The following is a 12,359-nucleotide window of genomic DNA, read 5'->3' on the forward strand; positions in this document are numbered from 1 at the left end:
ATCCAGAGTTTTGACTAGTACAAGCAACTTTGTGATAAGCAACCTTGTACATATTTTTCAAAAATATTTTACGTATTTTCTTATCTTAAAAAAGAAAGAGTCACTATAAGGTTCTTTTAAGTCATTTTCCAATGACTATATACAATTTTCAAGATCACGCGTTAAATAAAATGAGGCAAGCCTGTCCAGTGGGGATAATTAAGTGTCCTAGGTAGAAGGTATTTCAGCTATTATAATTTCTGGCTTTTCCATCTGCCTGTTGCCAAGGATGAGGGGTGTTGAACCCTGCTCCAAGGAATAGAAGATATAAATGAAAGTGCTACCTAATTCAAACACAGGTCCTTACATTGCTTCTCAATGTAAGCGTAAAATATTTCTAGAAAAGATTCATTCAAAGGTAAGCTGCATGGCAAACTCAGTTTTAGTCTTTATTTCAAGGATAAAGCCATATGAGTAGTTATGCCAAATTTTCCTGTATTGTTCATCCAAATTTCTAATCGGATTTTGAGAAGACCAGCATGGACACAGGCTTCTTGAAACCATAATGTGCTTTACGTTACTTCTCAGTGATCAAGGGCAAAGATAGGTATGTTTTTGGCAAAGCAAATGTTAAATGAAGATTGTTTCCCTTTTGGGCCCTGCAGGTACCTTATACTCTAATAGTTGCTGAAGTTATTTTTTCTTGTTGCTGTTTTTTGACAACAGTTTTCATTTCACTTCTATTTTATTACTGACAATTTTGTCTTTGATCCAAGGAACTCGGTTATTTGTCATTAAAGCTTCTAACTCAGACACATGAGAAGAATATAATGAAAACGTTATTGCTTCTCATATCCAGCAAAGAAGACTTACACTTGTCAGTAAGATTGGTGATAAGTATGCTGTGTTTATTTGTGTAATATATGAATAAAAATTTGTTGAGGTAATTGATATTGGTGCTTTTCAAATGAGACCTGCATTGAAATGGTGAGATTTAACTTTTTACACATAAAAAACTTCTCTCACATGATCTTACTTTCTATCACTTTCACACTCTTACTTTTTTTTTTTTTTTTTTTTTGTGGTACGTGGGCCTCTCACTGTTATGGCCTCTCCCGTTGCGGAGCACAGGCTCCGGACGCACAGGCCTAGCAGCCATGGCTCACGGGCCCAGCTGCTCCGCGTCATGTGGGATCTTCCTGGACTGGGGCACGAACCCGTGTCCCCTGCATTGGCAGGCGGACTCTCAACCGCTGCGCCACCAGGGAAGCCCTCACACTCTTACTTTTGATTCCAGCTGAGAAAAATGGACTGTCTCTCATATTCTCTTTTTAGAGCAATTACACATATGGTCTGCCTTTTATCCGTGGAGCTATTTACAGACTGAACCAATGTAATGCCAACAAACCTTAGAATTTATTGTTTTACCCTTTCTATTTATGCCATTTGTAACTCTTACATATATTTTTGTATAGGTATCTTTGGCTGAAATTCCAAATTTTGATAGCAAAAGCAGGTAGTTATTAACTTTATGAATTACCCATCTGTTTCTTTTCTTTTCTCATAACTAATTATGTAACCATTGACCTCGGATAAGAACTGGGAGCATTTGCAAATACTTGCCTAAACTGGAATTTAAAATAAATGAATTACGGAAAAGCAAATTTTCTTTTGCATACCATCCTTAAAATTTTGCTCAACTATTAGTTTTCTTTGGGAACAGAAGTATAATCAGAAATATCATTGACAACCTAAGTGTTCTGTATTGTGGGGTAAAACTAGTTTGGGTTTTTAGAGTGGCCTATGCTTGTCAGTGTCTTTATAGTTTTCTTCATGTTTTTCTTCTCCTTTACGTGTTCTGCTTCTTTTAAACTATTCATAAACTTCAGATGCTGTTTTGCCCATGAAAATTTTCGGTAAATTTTGGGAGTAAATCAGAGTCCATTGAGAGAGAGAATGTTCTAAAGGTCTGTGTTTGCATGGTTGCTTTTTGCCTTCACGTGTCAGTTGCTTTTGAACTCTGGGACAGTGTTAATAAATTGTCAAGCTGAATCGCCTCATATTTGACTCCCTTTTTGGGAGTTTGCAGATGGTACTAATGAGCTTTCCCTCCTTGAACACGTGTAATGAATGTCCTCTTTATTCTCCATTTTAAACCTGAGCTGTGAAACCCCCTCTCAGCTGGGCCCAATTCTGCAGGCAGCTGCCTGCCTGGCCTGTTATTACTCCAGGAATCATTGCTGGCCTTATTAAACTATTTTGGGTAGCAGCCTTTCCATTCTCCTCCCATGAACCATGAAGGCTGGAGCTGCTGCAGCAGCATAGTCCCAGTGTGGAATCGGAATGTGAAGGAAGGAAGGGTCACTGGTTTGTAATAGAGCATCCTACCTTACGGAACAGTAGGGTGGCTGCCCATTGAGGCCACTTGGTGTCTTGACATTTTTCTTTTGTTTTTCAAAAGAAAAGTTTTATTTTTGAATATCTAGCATTTAAACTGCTTGAGTGTAAGGCAGTTTGGTCTCCCTACCCCCAACCCCCTTTTCTTTCACTTTCTCTAGCATGTCCATGATCCTGATTTGGGTTGGTAGTCTCCTTGCTCTTGTATTCTGAACTGCCTCAGATCCGTAGACCCACAGTGCAAACCTTGACCAGGAAAGGCAGCATAACACAGTGGATAAGGAGGAGGCCCCCAGTCAGACATGCCTGCATTTGAATCTCAACAATGGTGGGCAAATGACCTCCTTTAGGTTGAAATAGGCAAAGTGTGGCCAACCTCACAGGCTGTTATAGGGATGAAGATAAGACATGTAAGAACTAGTTAATGGGAAAACTGACCACTGGTCAGCAGGGGAAGTCCTCAGACCCAAGGAGGTTGTGCTTGCCTGATGGCACATAGCTCTACATGGACAAGCAAGGGTGAGAACTCAGCTTTTCTAACTCCGAGTCCAATGTGTTTCCATTATACCACATAACTTCCCCATGTGTTATTGGTTCAGGGCCATATTTGAACTGTTCTCAGCCTTATTGATGGAGGTATTTGTCATTCATCAGAAAATACTTTTTCCATAAGCTGCTGTTTTGTACTTCTCTTCATTTCCTAACCCCTTAAAAAAGAAAGATAGCACACAATGTATTAGCTTCCTGTTGCTGCTGTTACAAACTAAATTGTTTTAAGCCACAATTTTAGTGGCTTAAAACCACTAAATACAATAAATATTTATTCCCTTACAGTTCTGGAGGTCAAAAGTCTAAGGAGTCTAAAGTCAAAGTATCAGCAGGGCTGTACTCTTCCTGGAGGCTCATGTGGAAAACCTTCTTCTTTGCTTTCTCTACCTTCTCGAGGCTGCCTGCGTTCCTTGGCTCAAGGTCCCACATCACATCTCCTTTTCCATCATCACATCTCATTACATTGCATTCTACTAACTCTGATCTCCTGCTTCTTTCTCATAAGGACCCTGTGATTACACTTGCCCCTCATGGGTAATCCTGGATAATCCATCTCCAGGGCTTTAACTTAATAATATCTCTGCAAAGTCCTTTTCGCCATAAAAGGTAACATCCACTGGTTCCATGGATTAGGATGTGGATGTATTTGGGGGCCATTTTTCTACCTACTACAGGCAGACACCTGCCTTACGACCCAGAATTCCCAGACTCCTTCTTTTTCACCTCTAGTTCTGAATGTTTCCAAATTAAGTCACATTTACCAGTCTGCTCACATACATTTTTGCTAGCCATTTACTCTCCTCCCTCTGTGTCCCATAAGGAGTTTCTTCTTTTAGACTAGACCTATTCTAGAAATGGGAGGCACTGACACCACCCACTCAGATGACTGCTCATACTTCTCAGCGGTGGTTGGGGAATGTATTTCTGGGAGCATTTCCACAGCCCACTTTGTACCTCGGAACATGTGCTTCCTGTGAGAATGTTAAGTAATTTTTGGAATTTACAAAAGTCAAGTTCAGATTCTACCATGTATGTATTTGGGATTTGGATTAGGAGAGATTTGCCTGCCTCTGTTTGGATATAGGTCATATTTGAATTATTGTTAGCAGAAATATCGTTGGTGAATTTGTTTAATCAGGGGTCCTTCTAAACCTAGGGTCCCTTAAAGTTTCCATGGAAGGCCTTCATGGAGCTAGATCTCTTGGGGCTGTGAAAAGCCATATGATTGTTTTTCTGGAAAGACTGGACCATACCTCTCATTAGATTTTTAAAGAAGTTAGTGACCCAGGAAAGGTTAATGACAAACTGAATTGATGGTGGGTGGATTGCTTTCCATTTCCCCAATAGGTAAAAGGACCTTGGAAGTACACTGCATATATTTTTTCACATGTAATGTGATCTTTTTTTTAGCTGCAACTCAACTTTCCCCATTCATATTGAAATAGACATCCCACTGAAGCCCATGTCTTTTTTGCTGTCAGCAATAAAAGTTTTATTCTATTTCTGCTGGCATATACTGAGATATCTTTGGAACGAGATTTGGGAAACCTTTGTTAAGTGTAATCTGTTTCTTAGATAGGCAATATATAATTCGTTTAGACAGGAATTGAAGATAAAAAGTGTTGTTCCCCCACCACCACCCCCAAACCCCCCTGAACACCAGATGTTTTATTGGCATTTTTTTCTAGCACATATTTGTTTGGAACTGAAAACTAATTTCCTTTAATGTCTTGTCATGCCTTTCCCTCTCACCTTTGATCACCGTTTACCCTTTCTTCTGACTCCTTAAGTTTCCTCATAAAGAATGTGTGGTATTTTCCTACCTTTATCATTAACTTTGCCTCACCTTGCCTTATGGGAACCCAAAGGATGAGGACTAACTTGGAATTTGCTTAGTTTCCATACGTTGCTAGATGTGTGAAGCTTAACAAGAGTAAAGGAGTATTGTGTATGCATAAGGCAAAATAGCGAGTGAAACCCAATGATTTGCTGTTTGATTCACTCCATACAATTTAAAGCTTAGTGAGTAAAACATAAATGACCAAAGGGGATTATTTATGCTTCCTGAATCATAAAGGTTTTTTAAAAACAGGTGCAATTTGGAATTAAGCTCTGATGACTGTGAAAGGGAGTTTAAGCTTCACTGATTTGGCGGAGCAGATCCGATGTACCAGGCAGAGGAGGGAGCCTTACATCAAATAAAATCTCCTTTCTTGATGAGTTCTTCTTCCTTTTTTTGTTTGTTTGTTAATGTGTGGTGTTTTGAGAGAGTTATTCCTTTGGCATTAAATAGGATATATACAAAACCTCTTTGAAAACTTTGGGACATTATGCAAAAATAATGCTTAACTATTATGAAAGGAATATGTTGCTTTCGACAGAACTCATTTATGTTCATTTTTGTTTAGAACAAGAATATAAGTCTCACTGGGCCTGACTTACCCACTTTATCGATAGGAAAACATTGAGGTCAGGATAGGTGGTCTTTATAGCATCATGCAACTATTTAGTGACAAAGTTGGTGATAAAATTCAAGACTCCAGAAACGGACCCAGTGATCTTTTATTATATCATATTGCTTGTGTTCTGTAGAAAGAGGAAAAGGTTGAAAGTTGAAGGACATAGATTTCATAATCTTGTAAATGAAACCACAGTGAGGTAGACCTGCACACCCACCAGCATGGCTGAAACTTATTATACGTTGGCTTGGATCTGGGGCAGCTGGAGCTGTCAGCATGGCTGGTGGGTTGGCTGGGGGGAGTGTAAAAAGGCACAGCCACATGGAGAGCAACTGGCAGTTTCTAACATTAAACACACTTCCCTTCAGCCTAACAGTTCTGCTCCTATGCATTTGCCCAAGAAAGACCTCTATACAGCTGTTCATAGCAGCTTTGTTAGAACCACTAAAAGCTGGAAACAGCCCATATGTTCATCAACTGGTAAAGAGACAAATTGTGGTATATTTATTTATTCCATGGAATACTACTCATCAGTGGAAAAGAAGGGACCACTGATATAAGCAACATCGTGGCTGAAACTCAGAAACATTGTTGAGAGAAAGAAGCAGAAACAAAAAGAGCATATTCTGCATGATTCCATTTACATGAAGTCCTGAAACAGACAAGATTAATCCTAGTGATAGAAATCAGAGGTGGGAGTGTGGGAGTTGACTGCAAAAGGGCATGAGGATACTTTCTGGGTGGGGGAAGTATTCTATATGTTGCTTGAAGTGGTGGTCATATAGGCATATACATTTGTCCAAACTCATCAAAGTGTACATTATAAGGGGGCATTTTATTGTATGTAAATTATTCCTCAATAAAGTGATTTTTTAAAGGGACAGGACAATGAGAAGTTAAGGTGCTGAACAGCAAAGCACAGATGGTATAAAGCATAAAATATTTTTACCATGCCATTGAATTTTCTCTGGTCCCATTTTCTCTCTCAGAATTGTGGTCCTTCTGTTACTGTCCCCTTGCCACTTGTCTGAGAACACATATAACTAGAAGCCAGCATACCATTGTGGAAAAAACTGAACAACTTGCCCGTGCACATTTCCACGAGCGAGTTTCTTCTGTGCTTGAGGATACTTTGCCAACTTAAACAGTAATCATGGGAATCATTTAGAGCTTCCATTATTAATTCTTCCTTAGTTACCAGAATTTCACCAGCATAACTATATATGCAAATAAAATAATACCCAGAGAAATGCCAAGTGTTTTTCTGTTCTCTAGGAGGAAGTTTAGAGGATTTGTAGACTGAGTAGGTTGAATTTATAGCCATATTCTCTGCTAGAAAAATCTAAAAATAAAAACGTTGGCGTCCCAGTTGGTGTTCTGAGTCATATTTTAAATCCTGTAAGCCTGTAGCTTTGCAAAATGCTATTCAGAAATCTCTAAACTGCATATACAATATATCTTCGTCTTGCCAACTCCCCAGCCAGCTTCTTTCAGAGATTTCTTTCATCAATATCTAAGGCTGGAATTGAAGTCATGTGGTTCCCCTTGAAATAAGTTCTGGACATAAGATGAGAGCAGCATTGCTTTTAACTGAATCAAAGATTCCCAAGAGCTTTCTCTTTAGTGTACTTGAGGATTATTACGTAACTCTTAGAACCCAAGGCACACAATGGAGAATCTAACTGAGTAAAAATTAGTGATTATATTCACTCAGGTTTTCTTTTGCTCAACTAAAACAAGATAATGTCATCAGTATTCCTTGTTATAGTTTTGGCTACACTGCCTTCACATGGTGCATTTATTAGTTAGTTCATTGGAAATTTATTAAGTACCTACCGTATGACAAGTATTTTGTGAGGCTACAGGGTATGAAAATGAAAAAGAACAGTGTCTTCCCTCCAGGAGCTTACAATTCAGTAAGGAGACAGACATGCAAACAGAATTTTTCTTTGTATTAAATACAGTTGCTAGAATAAAGTATGTGCAAGGGCAGCCTGGTGTGCGCCAGCCTGGGAATGTTAAGTCCATTTGATCTAATGTGTCATTTAAAACCAGTGTTTCTTTATTGATTTTCTGTCTAGAAGATTTATCCATTAATGTAGTGGGGTATTAAAGTCTCCTACTGTTATTGTGTTACTGTCTCTTTTTCCCTTTAGGTCTGTTAATACTTGCTTTATATATTTAGGTGTCCCTATGCTGGGTGCATAAACATTTACAAATATATCCTCTTGTTGGATTGATCCCTTTATCACTGCGTAATGGTTTTCTTTGTCTCTTATTACAGCCTTTGTCTTAAAGTCTGTTTTGTCTGATATAAGTATTGTTACCCCAGCTTTCTTTTGGTTTCTGTTTGCGTGGAGTATCTTTTTCCATCCCTTCACTTTCAGTCTGTGTGTGTCCTTGCATACGAAGTGAGTGTCTTGTAGACAGGGTAATGATGGGTCTTTTTTTCTTTTTAATTCATTGTGCCATGCCACTCTGTGTCTTTTGATTGGATAATTTATTCCATTTGCATTCAAAATAATTATTGATAGGTATGTACTTATTGCCAGTTTGTTAATTCTTTTCTGGCTGTTCTGTAATTCCTTTGTTCCTTTTTTCTTCTCTTGCTCTCTTACTTTGTGATTTGATGATTTTCTGTAGTAGTGTGCTGATACTCCTTTCTCTTTTTCTTTTGTGTGTCTGTTAGGGAGGAGTGGATAGAAAGCGTCATTAGAGCTGCAACCTCAAGAGGGACTACTCTGCCTTGTGTGCATTGGGGGCAGGGCGGCTGCTGCAAAGGCTCAGGGGTGGTTTGTGGGGAACTGCAAGTGGATTAGTGTTGCTGGAAGGTGAAATGTGAGGTGGATAGTTACGGGAATCAAGCCTCGTGTGTAGCACAGAAGACCAGAGACTTCCTTTTGTAAGTCTGTAGCTCTCAATCCTGTGCATTTTAGTCTTCTGGAAGGATTTTTAAAAAATGTTCTTACCCAGGACTGTTGAATTGCCACCTTCAGGAAGAGGATGTGAGTGTGCATTTTGTTTTTTAAATATCCATGGATGGGACTTCCCTGGTGGTCCAGTGGTTAGGATTCCAGGCTTTCACTGCTGTAGCCTGGGTTCAATCCCTGTTCAGGGAACTGAGATCCCACAAGCTGTGCGTGGTGGCACAGTCTAAAATGAAATGAAATGAAATGAAATAAAATAAATCTATGGATGATTCTGGTTTGCAGCCAGACATCTATTATTTGTAGGTAATAAGTGAACACTGAAAAAATTTGAACAGGGGCATGACATGACCTGACTTGTTCAAACTGCAGGCTAGAGAGCTTTTTATGAACTGTTGTCCACTGCTTCTGTAGCTGAAAATAGGTCGCTATCATTTTCCTCAATTCAGATTACACTTAGGCGGTAATTGTTCTAGATTTAAAGAAATAATAGGTTCTGGTTACCACTGCATACCAATCCCTGTTATAGGAGCACATCTAGTAATTGTGTCTTCCTCTTCATCACACAAGTGCAAAACTGAGGGCTGATAAGGTTTCCCTCTGGAGCTATTTAAAGATCACTTTGATGAAACAGAATAAGCTTTTTATCTTTCTAACTCCAGCTCTGCCATCCTGTCTTAAAAGTGATCCACGGGATCCAAAACAGTTATTCTGCTCAACCTTTCCATGTCACAAAGGTGGGTACAGTAATGGCTGTGAAGTTGGACTTGTCCACCCAGCCAGCTCTGAACTGTAACCACAGTAAAGTGTAAAGGAGGAAGCCTGACTTAAACACACCGTTAGGAGAAACCCACCTCCCTTCCCGCTTTTCTCCTCCTGGATGTAACCCAGTGATACTGTTTGCTACAAACAGTGATAGAGAAAGGCAGTGATACGTTCCCATCTGAATGGCGACCCTGAATGCATTTGTAGCTCTGAGAAGCTGGAGATAGTTCTTGCAGGGAGGGATTTCTACCTCAGGAGTTTAACTTGGAAGGAAAGCCATCCTTGTAGAACTCATTTGAGACATTCAGTACCTCTCCCTTCAAGCAGGCCTGCCTACTGGCCATTTGGAAGGAAGAAAGTTTTTGTTGTGAATTGAGAGGCCCGGCCAGGAGAGATGTGGAGACCATCTTGGGTGTTAGAGTATTTGGGCTGGAATTGGACTATTTCTTCTGTTCTTGAAAAGGTGTCTGGCCACATATTACTATAGGTGGGCATCCTTCCTAGTGTTCCAAGGTCCAGACAGCAATTAACAAAGTCAGGTAAATATACCGACCTCACCTTCTCCGCACGCTTCTGGGATTTATGTTAAAAGGGGAAACCGAGGGGAGTTTGTTATGGTAGCCATAGGTCAGTGAAAGGCCTATCAGGATAATTTCTGACTCAGCTGTTGGTTTCTGTGTTCATATATATGGAATTTAAAACACCACACTCTGTATTCATGCCATTTAGTAATCTTTAATAACATTTTTTGAGCGTTCATTGTAAGTATGGGTTCACTGTGCTCTTACGTTATAAATATCTGAAGACATATATAAAAGTGATACATTTTTATGCCCCCTCCCTTGTCCCTTTGCATATACATACATATGCACATAAAAAAGAAGTGAGAAAGAGAATCTATATAGCTGATTTGTATCATCCTTAAAGAAAGGAAACAACCAACCAGCTTGTGACAGGACAACTCTGATTCCTAAGCAGAACCTTGAGCAGCACAGTCATAGATCTAAATATCCTGGGAGAAAGGGGATCTTTTTGGACATGGAACAGTCTTCTGACCACCATCAGGTTGGTGAATGCTCAGATAGGCCTCGGGGCAGCTGATTAAGCTGGAGATCCTTGACATTGTCAAAACATTTAAAAATGGAATTGGCTGACTCAGAAAGTCATAAGTTGCCCAGCAGAGTATCCACACCAGGTAAACCCAGCCTGACACAAGGTAGGCTGGCACTGAGGAAATGTTAGGAAATTAATGTCAGAGTGACAATATTAGCAAGGAGCTTAACTGGGTGACCTTGGTTCTTCAAGTTGGCAGTTCTGTGTAGGAATCCACACTGGATACTACAGTAATAGGAAAGTTACGACTCGAGAAAAACAAGTACAAAAGTGTAAGGGGTAGACTCTTACTACTCCCCCTACCATTTGATTTTAAGTGATAAATATATCATCTTGAATATATTCTCATTATAAAAACGTTGAAACTACAGAAAATTAATAAGCAAAAGAGAGGGAAAAACCCCCTTTGATTTGCCATCCAAATGTAGCCCCTATTATCTCTCTGAGCATTTTTATTTTCAATGTGCACTTTTATATTTAGTATTTTTCTTTAAACACGGATAATTGACATGTTATATTCTTCACAAATATCTTTAGAAGCAATATTATTTATTGTATAAAATAATATATTCTAGTCCTAATTTGCTCAACTTGTCCTCTAATGTTGGGCATTAAGGTTGTATCCACTTCTCGCCTGTTATGAATCTTGAGTAAGATTCATAATAGGGTAAGACTATTTTATAGCATTTTGATAACAGTCATTAAATAGGTTTCCCAAACATTTTTCTTTATTTATGCCGCTATCAGCAATATGTGTCAAAATCTGCCAGTCCCTCCTCTCGTTGGGTTTTGATACTCAAAATTACTTTCTTATTTCATATGTGAAAAATAGTATCTCAAACTGGATCAGGAAAGGGGGGATTTTATTGGACTGATGCAGGGGTAGCTCACAGAGCCCTTGGGCAGGAAGCTAGAGGCACAGCTGGAACTTGGCAGGGCCTCAGACACAGCAGAGATCCATCCGGTCCTCCATTCTCCCCACCAGACCGCCCACCCCCGCTGGCCTCCCCATCTGATTTGTCTCTCTGTGCATCTGTTACTTGGCTTCTAGCTCTGTCTCACTGCATGTGTGTGTTGTCTGTCTGTCTTCCTGTGTGTCTCGCTCTGCCTTTCTCTGTGTCTCTGGTCTGCCCATCTCTGTCTACAGGCCCTCCCATTCTGCTTTCCCTGCTTTTTCCCTCTCATCTCTGCTTTCCCAGCACCTGGTGAAAAATAGCACCTCCCCCCAGCCCCCCGACCCCTTTCCCCGGCGGTCCCACTTGTCTTTAAGATCAGTGGCCGTCAGAGGCTGCCTTGATCCCTGTGTCTACTTATGAATTCTGGACAAAGAGAATCTGGTTGGCTCAGTTTGGTCAGTGCAGTGGCTGCCCTTGGTTTGGGTCATCCCAGTGGCCAGGGAGGGGCAGGGCACGGGGCGAGGCTGGTTCTCAGAAGGGTGCTGAGGAGAGGAGCCCTGTTGAAGTGCCTGTACTAAGACTGTAGTCCTGACCCCCCAGACATGATGAGATGCCTTCTGCAAGTGTGCCCTGTGTTCTTTTGTGGGCCTATTAAAGAAAGAAGTGAGATTAGTGAAGACCCTTTCTTGATAGATAATCTATCACGATTGACAGAAACTATCTTCTAGGAATGTATTTGCTGTCCCTAAGGTGAGGAATTGGCTTAATTGGTCCCTCTCTGATACTGTGTGTGTGAAGGGGGTGTGGAGCAATACTGCAGAGTACCCTGATGGTCACACTTATATGTTTGCTTTTTCTTCTGGTTCTAAAACTGTCGCTCAACCCTTCCTTCCCCACCCCACTCCCTTTTCTGTACTGACCCTAAGGTAATAAGCCAACTTTGAATTCAGAATTAGCCCTGTGGTTTTCTGTAAGGAGGATGATCCATCACTTTCACCCAAGAAACTCTGGGTCAGTGAGAGTGTGGCTGGTTGGTAGAGGAGGAACAGAGATCCTCGACCTGAAATTCTGAAGCAGGACTGGAGAATGAAGCACAAATAGCAGGGTTGACAGCAAGGCTGTGAATCAGAACCAGGTGGTCAGGCTAGAATGAGGTCAGACTGAGGATGGGGCTTGAGCCAGTAGCTCAGTGTAAGTCTGAGGAGGGCCGGAGGAGGGACAATGAGATGGCGGGAGGGGGCTAGGGAGGGCGTCCCGAGTTATTACACGCTCCC

At 40.6% G+C, this 12,359-nt stretch overlaps 1 protein-coding gene across 4 annotated transcripts in view; it reads left to right on the plus strand.

Moving 5' to 3' along the window:
• Positions 1-12,359, plus strand: part of OSBPL3 (oxysterol binding protein like 3) — a 206,047-nt gene that overhangs the window by 65,253 nt on the left and 128,435 nt on the right. The window lies entirely within an intron of this gene.

The sequence above is a fragment of the Globicephala melas genome, chromosome 9, assembly GCF_963455315.2.
Source record: "Globicephala melas chromosome 9, mGloMel1.2, whole genome shotgun sequence".
Classification (NCBI taxonomy): domain Eukaryota; kingdom Metazoa; phylum Chordata; class Mammalia; order Artiodactyla; family Delphinidae; genus Globicephala; species Globicephala melas.